Source organism: Centruroides vittatus, unplaced genomic scaffold (genome assembly GCF_030686945.1).
Source record: "Centruroides vittatus isolate TY-2023 unplaced genomic scaffold, ASM3068694v2 contig_926, whole genome shotgun sequence".
NCBI classification, from domain to species: domain Eukaryota; kingdom Metazoa; phylum Arthropoda; class Arachnida; order Scorpiones; family Buthidae; genus Centruroides; species Centruroides vittatus.
This window is the reverse complement of record NW_027122612.1, coordinates 1,820,899-1,844,198: the sequence shown is the minus strand read 5'-3', so window position 1 is coordinate 1,844,198 and position 23,300 is coordinate 1,820,899. Positions and strand designations below refer to the sequence as shown.

At 32.2% G+C, this 23,300-nt stretch overlaps 1 long non-coding RNA gene across 1 annotated transcript; it reads right to left on the bottom strand.

Annotated features, from left to right (window-relative positions):
- Positions 1-7,161: 7,161 nt before the first annotated feature.
- LOC136984692 (uncharacterized) lies at positions 7,162-18,411 on the bottom strand. The gene is made up of 4 exons (XR_010882224.1): positions 18,379-18,411; positions 18,266-18,316; positions 15,681-15,734; positions 7,162-7,215 (listed from the first exon to the last, which is right to left on the bottom strand). It is a non-coding gene; the product is annotated as an uncharacterized lncRNA (long non-coding RNA).
- Between the last annotated feature and the right edge of the window lie 4,889 nt (positions 18,412-23,300).

Here is a 23,300-nt window from a genome sequence, read left to right as displayed (position 1 = left end):
ACAAAATTGACTTCCCATGTGTCAAGATAGTAAGTGGGCGAGAGCTGTACCTTTTGATGGGAATAACTTTGCAGCCGCCTTCTTGAATACAACTTACAATTTTAGAATGAAAACAGTGTCAAGTAGTTTATCAATTAAGGCGATAATTTATTCCAAAAACACAACGAAAGCAATTTTGCTCCAAGTTTATTAGTTTAGAATTTATTCACATGCGGTATCCTCTATCCTAATTTTTATTTGAATTTTGTGTCTTTAAGGTCTAAAAACAAAATATTTTAAATTTAACTTTTATATAATATAATTAAAAAATGCAGAATTCATTATAAAATTTAAAATAAATTAAAGCTTAAAAAGGAACTTAAATCATTATAAAATATTGATTTAAGTTCTTTCCAAACACTTCTGATTAAATAAATTTAGATTAATTCCTTGTCTGCTTTATTAAACGACTTTAAATTAAAGCCATCTGCTAATATCAGAAATATTTTATATTTTCTGTTTTTAAAGCTTATTAAATTTTTAAGTTTAATGTATAGAAAAATGTCAAAAAATTTCTAGATTTAAGCAATTTTTAAATGAATAAATTAAAACATTATATGCAATATGAGCAAATGTTAAAAAAAAATAAAAAGTAATGTGTTAATTAAAAATTATATCAATATTATATATAGAGAAAATAATATCTTATCTTTAACCAAAATACATTTATGTGAATGAAATTTTGTTGTATGTAAAAAGCTTTTTTCGAGATAAATGCATATAAATAATATATGTGCATATAAATACAGTATTTTATGTTTTACGCATAAACGGTGAGATTATACACGTGTACAATTTACAATGAGAGTTCTTGTGAAATCCTTCTGAGATGAGGGTAATCTTATGTAATCTTACATATCGTTATGAGACCCTTCTGAGGATCTCATAACGGTATGTAAGACTACATAAGTGTATATACGGGTTTTCTGAGGATTGTAAAATATATGGGAGGTAGCCTTCCAATTAAAAGAAAGTATGATGTGACCGGATAATGATGATGAGGTTAGGATCGTAAAAACTTCTCAAGTATTTTTAATTCTAAGCTAATAAGATTCAAACTTTCTGTTTTAAATTCAACTATTATTTTTTTAATTAATTTTATTTACTTCTAATATTTGATTAATTACAACAGGAATTAACACTACAGTCATATTTAAGAATATCTATGCAGAAAAAAATGATGACAAATATTTTTGTTCAATTTAAATCTACATTTATAATTTTGTGAAAAGTATAAATGTGGATCTATTATTTTAAATTTGGATTTGGAAAATGTGAATTTATCATCATTATTAAATGCTATAAATTAATTGTTTTATTAAATTCAAAATATGTATTAGAATGATAACTAAAGGTTTACTTTTCATTTTCGACGTGAACTCTAATAAGAATTTTTCCTATATCCACTATTGTTTGACCAGACCCACAATGAGAATTTATAAATTACAATTTTTCAAATTGAAGCTTAACAAGTCGCGGCGCAATAGGTATTCTCTAATAACCGAGTCTATAAAGCAACGAACATCGGTGGTTTTATAAACCAATGGTTTTATTTATATATTTTATTTTATTTTATCATTTATATATTTATATTTAATGTCGTGGATTCGTGCATTGCCAACGGACTGGCAAAGTGGATTTTTTCGGGTTTTTTCACGTTAGTAACCTCGTCCCTCTTTTGATTTTGTTCCCTTATTAATCAGTGTTATGTTTTTAAATTGTATTTTCAGATGGTTCCTTCGTGTGTGAAAAATATTTTGCGAGAGGACCAAACGAAGATAAATTATCCTCCAGTTCGAGACCGCACTCAAAAGCTGTACATTTTAGATACTCTCGATCAAATCTCTTAATTCAATTCAAAAACCAGTGAGAGAGGGAAAAATCTCAAAAATTAATTTTTAAAATATTTTAAAACTTCGTAGAAATCTAAAAAAAATTATAATTTTTAAAACCCTAAATCCGTGCATTAATAGCAGACTATAAATGTACAGAATAAAAATTATTCTACGTTAATCGTTGCTGGTTTGTTCGTTTTTGCAAGTTTTTTTCATATTTTTTTACAGTTTAACTTCGCTTAACGAGCATAATTCGTTTCAGTCTTACTCGTAATGCGAAACACTCGTGAAGCGAAACAATTTTTCCCATAGAAATTAATGTAAAATACGATATTGCGTTTTACGCCGAAAAAATGCTCAAATGTTTTATGTATAACGTTTATTCGAAAAAAAATATGCACTGTTAAGAAGCGTGAATCATCATTATTTTTTCTTCTAGGAATGAACCATCCTGGAATTAGAATTCGATTTGCAGAAACAAAAAAAAAAAAAAAAAAAAAAAAAAAACAAAATTACAGCTAATATGTCCGATAAACACTTCAAACGATATGCTAAATTCTTGGGTTATGTAAAGACTATAATTAAATATTAGAAATTAATGAATTTGACCAGAGGTAGGCAGTTACGTTTCTATCTCGTATCAAATTTAATAATTATAAATATCTCTTCTTTGAAACCGTGTTTGATGATTGTTAGACTATGAACCCAAAATTGAGTTTTAATTAAACACTTGGCTTTATTTCTATCATTATTTAGTTGATACGTGCCATTTGCACGTATGAACTAGTATTACCAATTTAGAAACTCAACAGGCATGTAAACCACAATTGTGTCATATTTATATTTTCTGTATAACAATACAGCTAATAAATAATGTTTTTATTTTTTAAGGAAATACTCACAATTATTTATTTTAACATGCTTTTTATTTAGAACTAATTTCAAATATAAATTTTAGATTATAATCTTCATTTCGAAATTGCATTTCGAAATGAACATTTCACTTCGAAATTGCATTTTATTGACAGGACTGTTCATTTGGGCCTGTCCATATCCCGTTGTTACAATTCTTGAGTCCATCGCAAAACTCATTTAATCCAACAGGCGGATTCGATGGGCAACCGTCTTTCATATTTTTCTGAAAACGAGAACATTTATATCAATCAATTTAATCACTACAGAAAAATAATGCTGTATTTTATTTATTTAAGATTACAGATTATCGATTAAATTAATGCAACTTATCTTCCTATTTTATTTCGCTTTTCCTAATAAACTGTAAAACTTATAGTAGGAGACGAATGAGGTTTTTAAGAGCAGGAATTAAATCTTCGCTTTCAGCTGTATATCTGATACATGGGCGTCCACAGAAAATTATCCGGGGGGCCTTGGAGACAAATAATTACATCAATAAAGTTTTATTTAATTATTTATTTTGGAGTGTTTATTTGTTTATTTTGCAAGTAGATTATAAAATACGGTATTGCGTCAATACAAAAGACAAACAAAACGTCCCAGGGTCGAGGATGTAAGGTTACATATTTCAATCACTTTTACGATTATAATTTGTGAAAGTTTTGATTCGATCACAGAGACAAGCAAATGCTCTGCTTGCCTCCTCTGCGGACGCCCGTGATCTGATATGTTTAAGTAATTAAGAAATTAAGTAGGATTAGGAAAACTTTTAGATTGATTAATTTTCGAAACGAACTTAAAATATAGCCTAATTGATTCCATTTAATTTCAAGATGATGATTTTTACATTTTTGAACTGAAAAGTAATCGAATATCCAGGTCAAGAAATAAATTGGATATAAAAATATGGTGATCATAATTAAAGTGTTTAGAGCTGTCTGTAGAAAGAATTATTGGGTAAATCTCAACTAAATTTGGTGTACAGTACACATTATCCTCAGTTTTACAGTTTCGATTTGCAGGAAAAATTTCATAATAAAAGATTTTGCTGATAAGGAGAAATTTGCCACTGCTGTCCTTTTAATTTGAATATTAGGTACGTTTTCTAATAAATTTTGGGAGTTAATAAATTGTAATAATTTTATTTCAATTAGAAATGTGGAATTGATGATTACATCAAAGATATGACTGTTTGTCTCTTTCGTCTCCATGCTCTAAAACTTGCAGTTTTGTTTCTGGAGTGTTGCATGTAGAACCCTCTATTATACCTCTACTGTTTATATTATCGCTTTTTACGTTATAGGTCTAAATGTAATTAATAAAATAATGTAACATTCGGTACTCCATACTGTGTATTATTCCTTTGTATAATTAGTAAATGATGAATAATGAAACACTACTTTTATCACTAACAAGGAGACGGCCAGACGTTGTCCTCTCCGATTCGAACGAAACTTGGCGAGCACGTACTCCTAAACACAAATAAATAGTTCTTTGTCCAAATAATAGGACCCATTTCTCAAGCGTTCCGAAAAATGGGCCTCTGAAAATCAAGTATTTAGCTTATAAGTGTTTGAAGAATTATTTTTTCGTAATTGACGTAGTCGAGTGGACAAGGCATAGGAGCGGCGCGATGTAGGTTTAAGTCTTCGGAAGTTTTACATTTTTTTTAATGTATAACAAAATTATTTTATCATTTTACTGTATCATTAGCGTTATTACTACTATTGTTATTCCTCACGTTTAATGTTTATAAAAGAAATTTAAAAAACGGACGTCATTCCCAATTTAGCGAAAATGAAGTCTCTGTAGATTTAACTCTTGTATGTTATTAAATAAAATTTTTATTTTTTTATACTTATTTCCAGATAGAGTTATATTATTATATTTGAAGTGTAATAAACACGAGCGCATGAGGAAATTGTTTATAACATTAACAAAACCTGCAAGTATGCTATTCCTATCTTCATATCAGACTTTTTTTTTTTTTTTTTTTTTTTTGTACATCGCAGTAGCGTCTGAAGCTTATTCGCTTGTGTTGACATAGTATGTAATCAGGTGCAAAAATATCTGAAAATAAATATGAAAAATTTAAAATTTTATTTAACATCGTACAGAGTTAAATCTACAGAGACTTTGTTTCACTAAACAGGAAATGGCATTATGCTTTTTAATCTCGTGTTATAAGCTTTAAACGTGAGAAATTACAATAGTGATAATAATGCTAATGGTACGGTAAAATTATAAAATAATTTTGTCACATAAAAAAGAACTAAAAGTGAAAAGGCATAAACCTACATCGAGCAGTTTCTATGTCTACCATCTTATCCACTCGAGTATCTCAATTACAAGTGAATCTTCCAAAGAATTATAAGTTACACACTCAATTTTCAGAGGTTCATTTTTCGGAAAGACTTGAGAAGTGAGTCCGATTATTTGGACAAGAATATGTTTGTGTTTAGGGCTATGTACTCGCCAAGTTTCACTCGAATCGGAGAGGACAACGTCTGGCCGTCTCCTTGTATGTATTATTTACATAAAGTAAAAACATTATTTTCAGTTTTCTTATTTTCTTTTATTTTTGTTAATGTGGAAATTGTCTTATTGTTTTTATGAATCGACTGAAGAAATTATTATTATTTCATTTTTTTTATTCATAAATTATGTCATCACTGATTAAAAAATTTTCTTATAAAATAATGCTTCAAATCTTAAATATAAGATTTGAAGCATTATTTTAAAAAATGCTATAATAGGCCTACATACCTCGGAATATCGAAATACACTTATTAGTTAATATAAGATATTACAGTATGATAAATATTTACCATATTTCTGTTAACAGCCTCTGTGATGTTTTCTTTCTCCGATGGCTAAAGAAAGATATTAAATTAGCATACTTTTTGGAAGTACAGTAGAGCGTTGTTTATCCGAATCAATTGGGGACGGGGTTGTTCGGATAACCGATTATGTACGAAAAAATATCCGATGTTGAAATTTTTCTCCGTCACGTGTTGCTTCGTGTTAAATTTTCGTCGATTTTAAGCCTAACGAAAATTTTTATAATAATAATCGAGGTTATTGTATCGTTAAAAATTATTTCTTTATTTTGTACAAACAAAATAAATATATTGAAAAATATAAAAACAAAAAAATTATACTTTAGATGTTAATCTAATATTAAAAACGTTCGATTCAGCACGACACAGTCCGACTGGAAAGCTTTCAGTTGACCGGCTTTCTGATAAACGACGCTCTACTGTATTAAACGTTAGCAAAATAATTAACGATATATTATTGAATAAAAAAAATCTTACCAGACTGGTCATTTTTTCTACGTGGTTCAAAACTTCCTTTCGTGGCTGTAAAATGAAAATAACATACATTGTCAATAAAATAAGATATAATAAAAATTTGTTATATCAAATTGAATTATTTTATTACAGGTGTATCAATTTAATAGATACACCATATATTTTTAAAGGAACTATTTTAACCCGGCGACCTAGCAGCCTCAAAGGAAAGGTCCGGTCGTCAAAGGGTGTTCTAGAACACAGTTAAGAAATAAATGGTGGACCCAAAAATTATTTTTTGAACAGACTACGTCTTCTTGAATCGGCCATATATTTTTGTTATAAATCACATCACAATTTAAAGTAAATATGATCATTTGACAGGAAAATCCAGGGCTAAAAGGGTTTATTTGCTCTTCTTTCAAATTTATAATGTATATTTATTCTATACTTGACTTTTAGTAATTGATACAAACGTGATAGTCTGTGACGTACTTATGGGGGTGATATGGGTGTTGGATCCCCAGAGGCTTTAGGAATAAAATTTTAACTAAAAAAAATTCCTCTTAAAAAACAAATCTACTACTTTTTGTTTATGAATAATTCAATATCAACCAATTATTTAATTTCTTACTGTAATAAAAAATTAATTTTCGGTTATTAGTCGCTTACTTATACGCATTTTCAGTGTAGACTTTGACCTTAGTCTACACTGGTCAAAGGTCAAATTAAACGTAGCACAGCAGTTCATTGCTAGCGCTGATGATAAACTACGAAGTATTCACGAGTTACGTTATCGTCGCTTATTCACAGACACAAAAAAAGGGTGTTTGTCGAAAATGAGTGAGTTTCTTCAAGTACTTTTTTAACTGCTAGAAACTTCAACGGAGTAGTGGCACGTAAGAACAAAACACAAAAAAATTTTTAAGATTGGTTAGTCGAAGATAATATAGACGTTCACAAATGATTTTAAAATAAAATTTTAAACGTAAAATATATAATTTTTACACTTTAAATTACAAATTTTATTTGAAATATATGCGATGTAAGAAAAATATTTAAAACATTATTCTTACCTCTTTATCTGTAGTCAAACAACTCGTATAATTTTTACACGTTACCTTTTCAGTGGTCTAAAAATTTAAATAAACTGAATTATTTTTAAAAATTATTTTTTATTTATAATTATAATAATGGATTTGATTATATTAATATGTAGAACATTCGTATAAGTGAAAAGAATTTTGTTCATATGCTTTTTTCAAATCCTGTATTGTCTAATCTGATAATTCGATGTTGAATAATTCGATTTATCAAACCCGGCATTATTCTCGTTGTAAATCATATTTCAATTAGTATTGAAAAATTAAACTTAATTCTAATATTTTTAAACATAAATTTGAATAATTCGTAGTTCCTACTCCTATATTTTGAAAATAAAACTTGTAAAGCTAAAGTAATGAACAGAAAATGTTTTTCAATTTTGAAGTTTAGACTATTTACGAAAAAATATAATATTTTTTGAGTCTATCTTTAATTCTTTTTACACTACCATAGAAGTAACAGTTACGATGATGTTATTAGAAGAATAGAAACTTCTTTCAGAAAAAGGTAAAAAATACAATATGATCATTTTTAACTTTGTGAATTTTTTACCTATTTTCTACCTTTTTGTGAAAGAAGTTTCTATTCTTCTAATAACACCATTGTAACTGTTACTTCTATGGTAGTGTGAAAAGGATTAAAGATAGACTCAAAAAAATATTATATTTTTTCGTAAATAGTCTAAACTTCAAAATTGAAGACAAAATATCCTGAGTCATCATTGAACATTGAAAATGTTTTTGTTTTGTAGATTCCCGTGTTCTGTAAACGCATGAATTTTTCGGGGATGAAATTGTCACGTTTCACAGTTGTGTAGTTGTGTGAAGTCGGTGTGTAGCTGTTGAGAAAGAGTATGTATGCGTCAGGTATAAAATATATTAGGTCTGTTGGAAGATGATGGGAATGATCGTTACATTTTTATTTATTTATTTCATTTTATTTCATATACATCTTCCAACTTTGCTATTCATTTTTGATGTTGGATAAACCATTTAGCAAACTCAATCTATTTAAATGGCTTCTTTTACCAAGTACTAATAAATAATAATAATAAAAAACACAATCTAGTTCAAGGACAATTAGTATATAGTCAGTAGTAAATAATATACATTACCGCAATAATATAATTCCTTCATATGTTCTTCCATAATTTTTACGGTAAAGAAATTATAAATCAAACTACAATATTTACAAGGCATCTCATTCAATATACTCCAACTGATAATAACCAAATTTTAATTTGTTCGTATAATAAAGCATGTAATTAATCTTCATTTCAGATTTAGTTCTGTTATATACATTGTACAAAGGAAAATTTACAAATATCACAAAATTTTAACTTGATAATTAAAAAATGTAAACATTTACTTTGTATGCGTATAACTTAATTCATTGTACAGTAGTTCTAGACTTGTACTTAATGAATGAGTATAAATCCGAGCGATTACAGAACGTACGTAAAACCGTGTATATATACGAGTTCTTAAACGAGTTCTATTGTTGACACAACTCTTGGAAATTTACACTATTTTTGTTAGACTCTAGTAAGGTATATACAGTCCTAATTTTTCACATAAGAGATATGTATATTTTTCCCGTTTAAGAAAATTCCTCGCTTAAGTAGATTGAAATCCTTGACCAAGACCTCAAAACGTACTGGCTTTAAACTGCATCGTATTGAAAATTTGATATATTTAATTGTATATGGAAAAAGAAAAAAATTACAGAAAATGCGCAACATTTTGGTGTCAGTTCACGGCGCAAGTTTGGGTTAATTTGAACTTTTTACTTGAGGGCATTTTTCAATAACTGAGCTATACCTAAGACTATTACGTTATTGTTAAATGTAAAAAATAAAATATGCTTACAGAGAGTCACGCTGCCTATCGCAAAATTTACATTTTGCGGAAATTTAATTCATCTGGCAATCGAAGTGGAAAATAGCCGCAGAGGAGTCCGCAAAAAATAATAAAAAACAAACGTACAATACTTGTATGAAAAAGAATATCACAGAACACAGAACGGTCTTGATCTGAAACAATTTTACTGTTAACGGGAAATTATTTATTGTGGTGTTACTTGTGAGGCCCGGAAATAGACCTCCCCCAAAAAAGGATATGTACAAATTTGTTAAGTTAAACCCAAGATAATAAATTATACAAGTGTCGACTCGGCGACACTGGACTTTGACGTCGACGCTCATAAAGAGTAACGGGAAAAACAAAATTTTAGGTAAAGAAAATTTAGAAAGGAAAATATTAAAAATTTAAGACGCAGTTTAGAAAGCAAAACGAAACCAAAGAAAAAAATATCGAAATGAGCGTAGGTGTCATAGTCAACGATTAAACGCGAGCAGAGTCTAAAAGATGGTGTTGGGTAAACCATCTCTAGCCGACCTTTCCTGCGACCTATACGAAGCTCCATTTACAGCTAGAGACAGGTGGGAGACTAATTGGTCTCCCACCTGTCTCTAGCTGAATTAGAAGAAAAATCTGCCCAATTAGCAACAGTTCAATCTCGAAAAACTTATAAAAACTCCGACTTCAAGGACAAAGGAGAGCTTCCTCGCTGAAATACTTCCGCCGTAATCGTCGTTCTCTTCAAATTTTTATTGTGCTTCAACCCGCTGATATTTTGTGTTTCTTCTCTTTGCGAACTCCATCTCGTCATCGCCCCGGGGCTCCATCACCGCAAAACGAAAACTCCTAGAGACCTCCAACCGGAAGGACAACGACATCCGGGACATTGTCAATCACTTATGTAAGCATTTTCGACAAAAATAAACGGTTTCTTTGTGAAACGCTTGTCTTTTCTGCCTCCTCAAAACCACCACACACATACGGATAGCCCTTAGCCATCCCGACGGTTGGGAATATCGGCCCATTTCGGCGAGCTTACATACTTTTATTTTACTATTATTATGGTTATCACAAAGTGTCAAGTGGAATCAAATCAGAAGGAGATTGGGGTGTTCAGATTTTATGGAATAGACTATTTTTTTCCCGAATCTCAGAGAATAAGTAGGAATCGGGAAAAAGTTTGAGTTAATAAGGGGATGAAATTAGGGGAGAGAAAGGGTATCCAGGTTTAAGTATATATATTAGGGTGGATCAAATGAAAACGGAACAGTGATCATAATTCGGTGTATGTGTATGTGAGTGTAACAAAACTGTGTGTAGATGTAGAACGGGAGGTGAAAAAGGAGAAACCCTATTGAGGAATGGACTCACCCTTGGTAAGCGCGCGCAACCATGTGGTATGAGCTGGCGGTCGGCCAGGAGTGTCGTCCGGCAGGCAATCAGTCTGCGTCAAGTTTGCGACTAAAGAAGAGCAGCGTGGTACCCTGGAACATTTGCATTCAGCAATATGCGTGCAAACGTCCCTGCAATACCCTGGAACATTTGCGTGCAGGAATCAAAGCCAAAAGCCCAGGAATGTTGTCCTCTGGAGTGCTTTTGCTCCACGACAAAGCGTGGCCACATACGGCCACTCGCACACTGAGCATGCTTGCGAAGTTTCGGTGGAGTGTGTTGGAACACTCACCATACAGCCCCTGAACTTCACCATGTGACTTTCACATCTTTGGTCCGCTAGAAAAAGCATTGCGGGGTTGATGTTTCAATCAGACAGTGAAGTTATGGACACTGTTCGAAACTGGTTTCAGTCTCGGCCAAACTCTTTCTATGAACGAGGTATTCACCTCTTGGTGCAACAGTGGGACAAGTGCTTGTGTAATTTTGGTGATTACATTTGAACATAAATAATGGCTACTGTTGTGACTGGCTACTGTTCCGTTTTCATTTGATCCACCCTAATAGTCTATATTTCCCTCAGAATCCCAGAGAATATGCAAGAAAAATTTGGTGAAGATCGACCACGACCAAAAAGCTAAGAACAGAGACAGACAAATATTCTATTATCTAGTTACATATATATGTATATAACTGATGAGAAACAGCCGAGTCCAACAGCAATTCCGATTCCATGGAACCATCTAGTGCCATGATCGGCAAACTTCTGCTCGCGAGCCGCATGCGGCTCTGTCACAAATACAGTCAACTCCGCATAAGGCTACGTCCTACGTGGCAGCGTCCAGCGACCGCGGACGTGAACGCGCTTCCAAGCGGGGCGGACAAACCGTTTCAACCAAACGTGCGCGTCTGGAGTAAACGCGTTTAGTGTGTAGCGACCACCAGATGACGCTTCTACACGCGCGTGCAAGAAGCAGCTACCAAGCAAGTTTGATCGCCGCTTCCACCGCTCGCGCTTCCAAAGAAGAAAATGGCTGATTTCGTAGATAAATGGAAACAGAATAACAAATAAATTGTGTATATATGTTGTTTGTACTTTAATTAATAATCTTTTACGTAATTTAATCATTTCTGATTTTGTAAATGTAACGTTTTAAAAATAAAACGTTTTTTTAAACTTATTATGCTATGAAGATTCTTTATATTTGTGGTGTATCTAGTTAGAGATAACATTTATCGTTCAAATTTACCGTTTTAATGCTTGTTATATTTTCTATAGTAGCATTCGACCGACTCTTCTCGCCGCCATCTTGTAAACAACACGCGTCCACTTTTGACAGAAGTCGCTCGCGAGTTGGAAGCGCGTACAAAGATTCTTTCCGCCCGTGGTCGCTGGATGCTGCCACGTAGGACGTAGCCTAAGTCGACACCCGGATAACTCTACACCAGTGGTTCCCAACCACTGGTCCGCGGACCACCAGTGGTCCGCAAGAGCTAAAATATGGTCCACGAAAGATTTAAAACTTTTATTAATTTTGAGTTATTATTCCCACATTGATACAAATCGAATTTAATTTTTACTAAAAATGATATGTTTTCTATTATAATAGCACTGTTAAAGTATGTTATTCTTGAGTTTAACGATTACTTATGTTAAGTTTTGATTAAAGCTTATTTTCAGATTGACACAGTTTATTTTTCTTAAACCTTGTGGTCCCTGCTAGCAACAATGAAATCAAAGTGGTCCCTGGTCCAGAAAAGGTTGGGAACCGCTGCTCTACACCGTAGGTTAATTAGTCAGTTTTCTGTGGTCCCGGCCGACTTACATAGGTAATAATGTTATTAATGTTAAAAAACTCGGTTTACTAGACATCGTTTAACTCGTCACCACTGGATAAATCAACTTATAGAATAAAATTATAGAATAACCACTAACCACTAACCACTTATAGAATAAAATTTAAAAACTCTTAATTAATACAATTAGAGTAGAAGTTATAAAATATTAGTCTTGTGTTTAATGAAATATTTTAAAGGATTAAATAAAACTAAATCAATCACTTCTGTTATTTTTTGACTTTTCTGGAAGTAGGATCTCAAGAAACAAATGGTATTAATCGTGTTTCTCCCAACCTACTTCCTAATGAACTGCATATATATCCCGCTGCGGAGAAAGCCCTTTCTGCCTCTACGTTAGTTGGTTTCAGGGTCATCAAATAATCATAAATCGTTCCGTCACGTGATTCATTGACGTCACAACCGACCGTAAATTAGAATTATGCACCAGGACTAGGAGAGGAGTTACTTATTTTATTTAGCGCGAAGACACTTTATTTAGCGAGAGCGGAAAGTCAACTGGCAATTAGATCAGCAGAGGCGAAAGGGCGGCGGTGCAGTGTAGAGAGGGGGTGTAGCACGTGCCGCACTGAACGGCAACGTCACTCTTGCCGCCGAGCGCTAGCGCATGTAGCAAAGCGGCAACGCCGACAACGTAGACTTTTGCGCCATTATTTAGAAAGTTAGTTGAGTATTTCAGGATCCAGCAGGCTGAAGAATGCGCTGGATTGCTGGATGAGGGATCCAGCAATTGCAATCTCTATATTCCACTCGATAAAATTGTCTCAATTTCAACAGACCGGCAGTGCTGTCTTTAAGGCAGGGCCTACGGGGCCCTGGCCCAGGGCCCCCAGGCCGTAGGTGCCCCTAATCCGAAAGTAATAAAGTTACAAATAAAAAATAGGTTAATTGAAATAAACAAATTATTAAAAATATCAAATACTGTACTTTATTTCTCCTATACGTAGTTAAAAATGACATTAAAACTAAGCAAACTTACAAAATTTTTCTTCGACATTTTTCTGCTGTGAAATTCATAATTAATTTATCGAAATTTACTTTATTAATTACATTCGTTTCTATATTCATAATAGAAAGATTATTTAAATTCGATTGAGACATCGTATTACGATGATCACTTTTTATAAATTTCCAAATAAGAAGTGAACGTTCACCACAACAATTTGTAATCATTAAAGTTAAAAATATTCTAAGACTAATCTCTATACTAGGAAATGTACACAATAGCAAATCCTGCTTTATTAAAAAATATATATCTAAGATCGAGATATATTTGTTATTCTTAGAGTAAGAAAACTTAAAAAATTTTTGATACTTTTTTTTCACCACACCTCCGCCGAAAACGGTACTTTCTTCCTGCTGCGCGGAAAGAAAATTCTTCTTCCTGGACGAGAGAGGTGAAAAATCGTATATACTCCACGGGAGAAAACAAATAATGCATCTCTAGGTCTGTAATATACTATTGTTTCTGTTTCCTTAAAGGGTCTCCATCTTGATCACTTATGTTCTAAAGATGGCACTGAAGACGGGGCGAAATGTATGGCCGGCGTAAGAAACGGGTTTGTTGCTATTTTGAAAAAAAATTAATCACGAGATACTCGCTTACCATTGCATCATTCATCAAGAAGTGCTTTGTGCGCAGACATTTCCAGAAGAAATTTGCAAAATTATGGAATTGGTGATTAAGGTTATCAACTCCATTATAGCAAAAGGTTTTAATCATCGCCAATTTAAAGAATTTTTAGTTGAAATGGAGAGTGAGTACGCAGATCTGCTGCATAACAAGGTACGTTGGTTATCAAGCGGAAACGTTTTGAAATGTTTCGCTTCCTTATTAACAGAAATTAAAGCATTTCTTCTCGAGAACGGTGTTCACTGACCAGAACTAACGGACGATCAGCGGATCGAAAAATTTTATTTCATGGAAGACGTTACGTCTCATCTAAATCAGCTTAATCGTAAACTACAGAGGAAAGGAAACACAATTTTTTCGATGTTAGAAGTTAATTCATTCGAAAACAAATTACCCCTTTTTGCACAAGATTTTGAAAGAGAAATTTTGATTCACTTTCCAAGCCTCTTGAAACATCGCAAAGAAAATAATTCTGATATTGACATTTGCTATTTCAAAACAACAATTTTAAATATGAGGGAAACTTTTCTCAACAGGAATTCAGAAACAGCAAAGCGACGTTAGCTATTGTTAGAAAACCTCTTAATGCTACTGTAACAGAATTAAATTTTTCTTCCTTTAATATTGACATTAGCAACTTTGAAATGCAATTGCTGGATTTAAAAAACAAAGAATTATGGAGCTCTAAATTTGAACGTCTTTGTGTTGATATGGAAATATTGGAGACAAGAAACTGTGAACTTAGTTCACAGCACAAGTGGTCTGCCTTGAAAGACCTGGAGAAGGAAGACATGATGATTTTTAACACCTGGAATAGTATTCATGACTCATATAATCAGTTGAAAAAACTAGCGTTTGCTGTTCTTTCCTTTTTCGGATCTACATATTCAAGCATGAACCTTATCAAGAGTAAATTGAGAAGTCGTCTTATTGATGAGAACCTGGAATCGTGCCTAAAATTAAAATCATCATCATACAAACCTGACTTACCGAACTTTCCAAGGAGAACCAAGGCCATTGTCTACATTAGTGTTTGTCAGTCATTATCATGATTTAATTTTATGGATACCTTACTTACAATTTAATTTTATGAATAGATAATATCATTATTAAGTATGATATCAAGTTTTCGTCAATGTACAGTACCTATTGTTTAATTAAGACTTAACATTTTAATTAAAGTTTACTAATTGATTAAAGATTGTAGGTATGTATGTATTAAGTTAATAACAATGTATCTACCTATATAGTTTAAGTTTAAGAAATCTGGTTCTCAAAAAGAATCTCAATCGTTGTAATGTTCATATTTGGCTCTTTCAGTAATGAGTTTGCCTACCATGGGTCTAGTGACTCTAGTCCAACAGACTAAGGGTCGAGTTAAAAACTCCGTAACGTAACTGTATTCGTATTCGTAAATGTTTGCTACACCGGATATTTATAGCAATAGTTATAAACTACCGTAAGGCCGTTTCTGTATCCGTAAAGGAACAAACTTTTTTATGGTTTACAAAGCAGTCCATCGTGAGCATGAGCAAAATCATCGGTAGTTATTGGCAGATCTAACACTATAATTATTTATTCATTTTATTATTTTTCTATTTTTTTTATGACCAAAGTAATTTTTATCTTAAAATTTTATATTATTCAGAAGCAGCATTGTCGGTCAAAAGTTACTGATACTTTATGATACTTTAAATTATAAATTTTATTTGAAATATATGCAATGTAAGAAAAATATTTAAAACATTCTTACCCCTTGTAAATTAACCGACTTCTCACATTCCATACCAGTGTACTTTTTCATATGCTAAAAATTTAAATAAACAGAATTATTTTTAAAAATTATTTTTTGTTTATAATTATTATAATGGATTTGATTCTATTAATATTTACACCTATCGTATAAGTGAAAATAATTTTGTTTAGGGTTTCTCATTTCCCAGTCCTTTGCTTGTCTCGGGATTTTGAGAAAAAAGTGATCTGTTTTGCGGGATCCTGGGAACTCCCGGGATATAATTAATTAATTAATTTTAAGATAAAAAATGAAAAATAATTATATCGTTCGATTTGAAGATTTATTTTATAAGTAATTTAATACGCCCTGCAATCTCCAAAATAATAATATTAATAATGCTGTGTAAAATGTATAATAAAAATTACCTTTGAATTACGTAAACATTTTCACAAATAGAAAAAAAATTATTAAAGTTTGTTGGAAACTGCTTAAAACAAAAAATGCCTTTAAATTTTCATTTTTTCATTAGAAGGTAATTTTCATTTTTTAGATAAAACTGTGAGGCCCAAGCTCACGTTAAAAATTTAATATAAGTGTCAAATCAGGGGATTGGGTTTTGATTCTGGAGCTCGTAAAAGAAAAGCTGAAAAAAAACAAGACAAAATGCAAATAAAATCACGAAGGAATAAAAGTATTAGTTACAAAAAGGCTTTTAAATAATCTTAAAAAGAGATCTAGCGTGTCAGACATACAAGAATTCGAAACAGTAGTTAAATACGAGCAGGAGTTTCAAAGTGCAATTAATTTCCCTTGATCGAATAAAATGCGGTGTCGAATTTGACCTTTCATAGTCCGAAATGGTTTGCTATCTACCTGGATGTTTTTAAAAAACTTTTCCCGCCCTGTAGGCACTAAGACGGCCACTTTTTGCAAGGCCATTATGGGTGTGGCCAGGCCCACAATGAGGTGGCCGGGTGGTGAGAGACGGACCATCCCTCGAAAAATTCCTGGGGATTATTTGACCCGTCCGGATTGGATCCTGGGTCCCCAGAGCGGTAGGCTGCCACCTTGACCGCTCGACCATCCGGCCGTCTATCTACCTGGATACGAGAAACCGACCAATCGAAAAGCTAGAGATTCGGGAAAAGAATCCTTTAAAAGCCTGGATCTGAAGGTCAAAGAAGACTTTCTTCTGCCTCCTGTTATGAAGTCATCTGTTTAGTCTTCAGTGCTCTACGTACGGACTCTTCATCCCTCACCTCACCCTTCTGCGTTAGACTGTTTTGAGTTTCAACACTTCGTCACCGGACTTCTGGACGCTCATAGAAGCGTCTCGACCGACCGTTCCAGGGTCATCGACTCTACGGACCAGCACCAAAGTCGACGAGACGTACTATAGAATGTAAAATTTACAACGTAATAAAAGGGTTTATTTATGACTGCAGCTGTCTGCCTCGCTTCCATTCACCCCACATCCGATAAATCCTGACATTTGTTTATCCCCAATTTGGCGACCTCACAAAACATAATATAAAATATCATTGTAAATATTTATAATAACACTTTAAAAAACAAAGATGGTCAATACTCCGATCACTCGATCTAATTCTTATTTTAGAAAGTCCTGCTACCAAGAATGCCCTTTCCGATTCAATTCATGTGGTGGGATCGTCTCTAATGCATTTAAGAGAAGTCGTATGTTATGTGTTTTTTTCACCTGTAGCCTGGAAGATTTCTAGTTTGTTTTCGAGATTGTAGTACTTCTTTTGTTCTCTAGTATTCTTGATTTGTCTACTTCGGCTGCTTTAATAGAAACATCAAGCTTATAGCCCAATAATTCGGCAGTTCCTGTCTGTAATAATCAAGTTTACGAAGAAAAACTTCATACTTGCAGACTTCATACTCGTTTGTATTCTTACCCAATTTGCACACCTGGCATAATGCAGTTATCGAAGCTATTAGGCATGGTTAAAAATTAAGACAGCATCGCCACAATTATTAAAGATATTACAGATTCTGACAAGCAAATAAATAAATTTAAAATTTCTGACTTAGAATGCTTGTGTTAGAAGACTTGTGTAATTTCAAAACCTACTTTGGTTATAAACCAGTTTATTCATTTGCGATTTCTCATAATAAATCTTGATACGAATCTTGCTTTTGTGTTCATCAGAAATGAGTGGAAAATAGTTACCTTTATATTATCCTTTAGTTTCCATTATATTATGATTATATATTATATACAAGATTGATTCAATATCAATTTCAATTATTATTATATTATTTCAATATTCAATTATCTCAAATTAGTTGAACTCATAATTTTCACAGAAAGTTCATAATATGATATTGTTCTGTATCCTCATCCAAAGTAATCGATTCCATTGCTGATGAGAACCGCCGGTAAATTTAATAAATAGCAATTGATCAAGTGATATCTGATAGAAACTCTCTTTAAATCTGTTTTTTTATTTCTGACAAAATTCTAATAAAATCACTTACTAAATTATTACATCATTTTAATACGCCCAAAACTGATTCCGTGTTTCCAACTCAAATCCAAATCTTATCAAATAATATAATTAATTAAAAACTGTACTTACACTTATCACACATTTTGTAACGGCAACCTTTACGTCGTCGAGGGTAATATTCTGTAAAATGAAATCAATTTTAGTCTGTTTGTCGAAAGCTCAAATGTATAAAATTTACTTACGCCATTTCCCTTTTTTTTTCCTTCTAAGTATTCTTCTACACATTTCTTCATCTAAAATTTAAAATTATAAATTTCATGACATTTAGATTTAAAATCGAACTTTTACTCTCCCAGCTGTTATGTGTACAGTACATAACTAGAAAGTGTGTTGGAATCATGTCAAATTTGACTCTCAGAGATTTCTGCAAATCTTCACGTTTTGAGACCTCCTGAACCCAAAAACTTTCAAAAATCTACCAACAAGTTGCGTAACTCTCCCGGTTGTTATGAGATTTTATTTAAAAAATAACTTTTATATCATTAATTATAATAAATAAATAAATAAAATTGTGTCGCGCCATCTGTTATGACATTTTGTTATAAAACTCTATATTTTTAATTATTATAAATTGACAAAACACTTAATTTTGGGATAAAAATGAGTTTTGTAAAAAAAAACAAAACAGCTGTAAATGCTAACAACAAGTAAAATCTTTGTTAAGTTCTAACCCACTCGAGATATGGCACATGACCACCCTCTTCATCCTCTTGACCTTTCACCACCAAAATTTAATAGCATTAGTGTCCTTATACACAAACTATCACGCAAAGCTACCATTCGTATCTTAATATTTACCCCGTCTTGAGATATTGAACGAAATAGATGCCAACACACACGCATCCACGAAAGTTTTTTTGTTCTGTGTGTTTATACAAGAGCTTGTGCATAAAAGGCATTGATACTATTAAATTTTGGTGATTAAAGCTCGAAAGAGTAGGTAGATAGAGGGCTGTCATGTATCGTATTATGAGATGGGTCTGACTTAATGATGTTATTCGTTATTAGCATTTACAATTTTTAATGAAACTCATCACTACTCAAAATTAAGCTTTTTTCATATTCGATAATAATTAAAAATGTAAAAAAAATTTTTAACAAAATTTCATAACAGCTGGCGCCATACACAATTTTATTTATTACATTGTAATTAAAAATATATAAGTAATTATTTTTTAAAAGTATTTTCTAAATGAGATCTCATAGCAGCCAGAAATGTTACGCAACTCATTGTTACATTTTTATTTTTCCAACTGTTTTGTATACAAAACAAGGGAAAATATTGGAATCCTGTCAAATTCATGAAAGATTTGCAAAAACTCGAAGGGTTTTTTCAAATCTCCATGTTTTCAGACCTCCTGAATCCAAAAAAGTCAAAAAATAAACGGAAAACATTTTATAGATGTGTGTGGGAGACATTTATTTCGTTATATATTTATCCCATATCATACCCCAAATATCCGAGGATGGGTATTCCTCATCCTTGGATATTTCTAAAAATGGGGTAAAGATTAAGAAATGATCTGGCATAGTAACTTGTGTATAAGGGGCATTGATGCTATTAAATTTTCATGATTAAAGATCAAAAGGGTAGAGAGATAGGGGGTCCCTCTCTCTCTCTACCGTTTTGATCTTTAATCATGTGTCATATTTCGAGATAGGTCAAACTTAATGCAGGTTTTACTCGTTACTAACATTTACAATTTAAACATAATATAAAACTACTATTAAATACTAAAACTATTAAATATAATATAAATACAATATAAAAGTCGTCCCTACCCTCAAAATTAAGTTTTTTTTATTTTATAATTATTATTAATATAAAAACTTTTTATAACACAATCTCATAGTAGGTAGCGCTAGACACAATTTTATTTATTGTCATTAAAAATATAAAAATTATTTTTAAAATAAAATTTCATAACAGCTGGGAAAGTTAAACAACTTGTTGCTGAATTTATTTATTTAATTTTATTATGCAGAGCAATGGAAAATATTTTTATTTCGTTCTATACTGCAAAAATTAAGTTACAGAATAGACCAAACGATAAAAATAAAATAAATATATAAATATAAATATATATTTATATATATATATATATAAACGAGCAATTATTTATTGTGACATCATCACAATGCCGGGCTGCAATTTTCAATCATTAATTTATTTAATTTAAAATATACGTTCTCCATCTCAAATTAGTAATGTCTTGCCCCTGTACATTATACTTTCCCTGTTAGTAACAGACTCATGCCAGTCATCTATCTAACACCTTTCAGAGTAAAATTTTTGAATTGAAATAACGTAACGTTTAGTTAATCAGAGCCTCCCGCCCCTAAGGTTTTCATATCTGGTCTCGATCTGCTAACTCCGTTCTCGAGATTAAAGAAAGACAAACGGACGGACGGATAGCTACAGTGGGAATTTATAGGTCTACAATTTTTTTTTTCAAATTTCAGTCCAATAAATAAATAAATAAATATAATATATATATACTTGTGATGGTGATCATAGTAATAACCAACATACTACTAAATATTTTAAACTTACATATATAAAAAACGAATTACAAAAATTTAATATTAGTGTGGTACCAGCTCAGCATGACAAATTACAAAAAATGTACAGTACGTCCGAATAACTTAAATAGAGAGAAAAATTATTTTTAAAAAATATAATGTAATATACAAATTTAATTGTTATTGTAATTATAAAATGATATATGTACGTGAAACAAACAGATGTTTAATCATTCGAAATAAAAGAAACATTAATGCAATAAAATATAATACTCAAACTTCTGCAAAACATTGTAATTTAAACGGTTGTGAAATGGTAAAAGATTCGATAAAAATCATAAAATGTGAAACTAGTAATAAAAAACATAAATATTATGAACTAGCAGGTAGGCCCGGCGTTGCTCAGGCAAAAGTAACGGCGAAATAGATTATTACATTATAGTCACAAAAAAAGAGTAATTTCTTCAACGGACTAAGTTTTTCTAAAGAAAGGTCGAATTTGAAAATCGAATGTTCTAATATTGTTCGATTTTCACGACGTGTTCTGATTATATCGTTCGATTTTCATCGAATGTTCTAAAGAAGAAAGATCGAGAAAAACCGAACTAATCTGTTTAAATTTGAAAATCGAATATGTTCCAACATATTACTTTTTTTTTTTCTTTTTTTTTCCAGCGCCCTAAATCTTGCACGTCTCTTTCTCTTGTTCTCCATTGTTACTTAACACTTTGGTACTTAAATCTGGTACCCTAACTGTACACCAAATTTCAACTTTCAACTCCTAACCGTTTTAGCGAATATTAAGATTATTACGTTTTAGCCAACCTTACCCGTTTTCACATAATGCAAGAATTGGGACCCCTGTTTCCAGACTAATTAGAGAATTTTTAGATGTGTCTAAAAATATGTTCGATTTCCCGCAAAAACGAAAAAAACTGCATCTGCGTCTTGCACGTCGCTTTCTCTTAACACTTCCATTGCTGATATTTCCATTGTTGACACTTCCATTGTTGACACTTCCATTGTTACTTAACACTTCCATTGTTGATGGAAGTGTTAAGACTTAATCCTGTCCCTCTCCCCGTGGGGAGGAATTTTGAAAAATCCCTTCTTAGTGTGTGTTCTCATGACGTACCCTAACTGTGTACCAAATTTCAACTTTCAACTCCTAACCGTTTGGGCTCTGCACTGATTATTATTATTATGTTAAGTTAGATATACTCGGTTAACACCGGTGGCTAAGTACTATGCCGGACCAAAGTCAAGGCATAGTAACCAAAACAGAAATTAAAGAAGTGTATCAGTGTGTGTGTCTGTATTCAGGAATTTTCTCACAATATGACATGTATTCAATATAGTGGCCTTCTGTAGAGTGATGTATGTGTTTCTATTCAATTCTAATGTGCCCAGGCTTTTGTGTAGTGTGTGTGGTATGACACCTGTAGAGGAGAGAACAACAGGTACAATAAGCACCCCATCCATCCTCCACAGATGCCTTATTTCCTGGGCGAGTTCTGTGTACTTGCTAATTTTTTCAGTGCATGCGTTTTGTATATTGTGAGTGTTTGGAATGGATATGTCTATAATGTATGTGATTTTATTGTGTTTGTCAATGAGTGTGATGTCTGGTCTGTTGTGGTAAATTGTTTTATCTGTGATTATGGCTCTGTCGTAGTACATTTTGTGCGTGTTGTTTTCCAATATTGTCTGTGGAATGTATTTGTAGTATGGTTCGTGGATGTCTACTAATTTGTGTTTCTTTGCAAGCTCTTGGTGTATTATATTTGCTACTTGATTATGTCTGTGTAAATAATCTGTCTGTGCCAAGAGCTTGCAACCAGAGGTGATGTGTTGTATAGTTTCTGGCATGATGTGACATTTTCTGCATGTGTCATTTGTGAGTGTTGCATCTTTGAGTATGTGTTTTCTGTAGTTTTTAGTATTTATGACCTGATCCTGTATGGCAATCATGAATCCTTCCGTCTCCCCAAAGAGGCATCCCCGAGCTAACCAGCTGTTTGACGCAGTTTTGTCAACAAAATCCTGGGCCAGATCGTAAGGATGCCTGCCATGGAGTGCCTTTCGAGCCCACGATTGCTTAATGGTGTCTATGCTTTTTATATGTTGTGTTGTGTCCATATGATGTGAGTGTAAGTTTAATGGTGTGTTATTCGAGTCTGCTAGAGTTACTGCTTTATGTAATTGTGATGTTTCTTGTTTTTTGTAGAAAAACTCTCGCAGTGACTGTATTTGTTTGTAGTGAAGGTTAACTATGTCAATCAGGCCACGTCCGCCATCTTTACGTGGAAGGGTTAATCTTTCTGTGGCAGATTTAGGATGATGTTGTTTATGCTTAGTAAGTGTTGTTCTTGTTTTCCTTTGGAGTTGCTCAAGATCTGTGTGAGTCCAATGTATAACTCCAAAAGAATATGTGAGTACTGGGATGACATATGTGTTTATTGCTTTAACTGTGTGTTTTGCATTTAATTGTGTTCTGAGAATAGCATTTAACCTACTTTGGTATTCTTTAATTAATCTTTGCTTTATTTGTGTATGTTCTGTTAGTTTGGCCTGTTGGAAT